The following is a 2,884-nucleotide window of genomic DNA, read 5'->3' as shown; positions in this document are numbered from 1 at the left end:
CCCACACCTCAAAAGACTGACGCAGCTGAGCATTTGATTGTGGACCTCCCTTCTATTTCCGGTGTAAAGGATGCAAGTGGGTGTTCAAAAGATGATGGAAAAGAACAAAGAATGACCCGTGCAGCTCACAGACGCAAGGAAAAAGAACAACAAATGACAGCCCGCCCGTTAACAGCTGACAGCTCGATACCTGCTATTTCTGAGTCAGTAGGTGGCGCTCGACCCAAGGTCTTTGTTAAGTCCTATGCTTCAAGTATCGCTATAGGATTGAAATCAGCCAATGTTTAAAATTTCATCTTGGAATGTGGGGGGGCTTAACACACCCCACAAAAGACGCAAGGTTTTTCATTATTTAAGACATTTTAATAATGATATTATATGTTTACAAGAGACTCATATTGTGGCTAAAGATCAAAAATTATTGTTAAATTCTAAGCTTGGAGACCTGTTTGCTGCACCTGCTCTTAAAAAAAAAGCTGGGGTTGCATTATATATAAAGAAACACCTTTCACCTATTTTAAAAGAAGTTGACAAAGAAGGAAGATTTTTATTTGTGGAAATAAATTTAAATGGAAGAAAGTGTTTAATAGTGGGGGTTTATGCCCCCAATCAATTGTCATCTCAAAAACAATTTTATAGACAATTACATCAGAAAATTGTGGCTATGGATTATAATTCTTTGATTGTTATGGGGGACTGGAATGGGGTACTTGATACTTCAAAAGATAAAAAGACAACTTCTAGGGATGTGGCCCTTTCCAGACTCCCTAAATCTTTTTTTGCAATGATGGAAGATCTGGAGTTGGTGGATGTTTGGAGATCACAACATATGAATGAACGTGACTTTACTTTTTTTTCTCATAGACATGAGTCTTTCTCAAGGATTGATTTTGTTTTGACATCGACTGACTTGCTTACTGCTTGCAATAAAACAAAAATTTTTCCCAGAACTTTGACTGATCATAGTATGGTATGGATAGAGATTGGCCAACAAAGAAAAAGGAAATCTTGGAGAATAAATGAAAATTTGTTTAATTATGAGGATAAGGTCAAAGTTCTGAAGGAATACATGGAAGAGTTTTTTCAACTTAACTTGAATAAAGGTACTCCCATACATACTGTTTGGGATGCCAGCAAAGCTTATTTGAGGGGCCTACTAATTTCCATGAACAATGCACATAAACACAAGCAAATACAGAGTAGATTAAACTTGGAAAAAGAAATTGGGATTAAAGAAAAATTATTATCTCAGCGACCAACAGATACTAACTTGAAGGCTTCTATTAAAATGCTTAAGGATCAATTCAACATGTTAATTGCTGATCAGGTGGCCACCAATTTGAAGTATATTAAACATAATACATTTGCTAATGCAAATAAACCAGGGAGATGGTTGGCTTACCAATTACGCAAGAGACAAAAAGCCAGAGTTATATCAAAAGTTTTGGTTAAGGGTCGTGAGGTATATCAACAAGAACTGATTAAAAAAGCATTCACAGAATTCTACTCACATCTATACTCTTCAGGGAGCATAAAAACTGAGGATATTGATAAATATTTACAATGTTCATCTATATATAAACTCACATTAGACCAACAGAAACTAATGAATGAAGAGATTACTGCAGATGAAATTTTAAATGCAATTAAACAATTGAAAGTTGGTAAAGCCCCTGGTACAGATGGTTTGACAGCAATTTATTATAAATCATTGTCAGCTGAAATGATTCAACCTTTAAAAATACTATTTAATAGAATCTTGTTGGGAGAACAAATACCACAGTCTTGGACAAGAGCTTTTATATCTTTGATACCGAAGGACGAGAAGGAAGTCTTGGAACTTAAGGATTACAGACCTATTTCTTTGCTGAATGTGGATTATAAAATTTTTGCAAAAATTTTGGCTAATAGACTGATGCAGATATTGCAACATTATATACATGATGATCAAACTGGTTTTATATCTGGAAGATACATGAAGAATAATATTAGACAAATTGTAAATTTATTGGAATATTTGGACAAGAACAATCAAGTGCCATCGGCTTTCATTTTCTTAGATGCGGAGAAGGCCTTCGACAAATTGGACTGGCAGTTTTTAAATAAAATGTTGGATTATATGAATTTTGGAAATCAATTTAAGACAGCCATAAAAGCGATTTATCAAAAACAATGTGCTCAAATAATTATTAATGGAGATTTGACAGAGCTTATAGACATACAAAAAGATACTAGACAAGGTTGTCCACTTTCTCCATTATTATTTATACTGTCTTTGGAAATCTTGTTGTCTAGAATTAGAGAATCTCCAATGATTAAAGGCTTAAAGATTTCTACTAAAGAATATAAACTTAAAGCTTTTGCTGATGATTTAGTTTTTACATTGACACAACCATTCGAATCACTGGAATTTTTGTTACAAGAGCTGTATCAGTACGGTAAAGTGGCTGGATTTAAAATCAATGTGAACAAGACTAAAATTCTTACCAAGAATATGATTGCTAGAGACAAAGATCAACTTATGCAAATGTCAGGATTTGAAGTGGTCAATAAAGTTAAATATTTGGGAATCTTTCTGTCATCCTCCAATGCGAAATTGTACCAGAACAATTATGAAAGATTGTGGAAAATGGTACAAAAGGACTTATTAATGTGGAAAAAACTACAGCTTTCTTTGCTGGGTCATATAGCGGCCATTAAAATGAACATTTTGCCTAAGTTTCTTTTCTTATTTCAGATGATACCTATTTTAAAAAATGAACTTAACTTGAAAGAATGGCAAAGAGATTTGAATCGTTTTATTTGGGAAGGCAAGAAGGCGAGAGTTAAATTCAAGATTATCCAAGATAGTAGAGAACGTGGAGGACTTAAAGTACCAAATTTG

Source organism: Protobothrops mucrosquamatus, unplaced genomic scaffold (genome assembly GCF_001527695.2).
Source record: "Protobothrops mucrosquamatus isolate PMUCROS unplaced genomic scaffold, P.Mucros_1.0 scaffold1278, whole genome shotgun sequence".
NCBI classification, from domain to species: Eukaryota; Metazoa; Chordata; class Lepidosauria; order Squamata; family Viperidae; genus Protobothrops; species Protobothrops mucrosquamatus.
Note: the sequence above shows the minus strand (reverse complement) of the source record.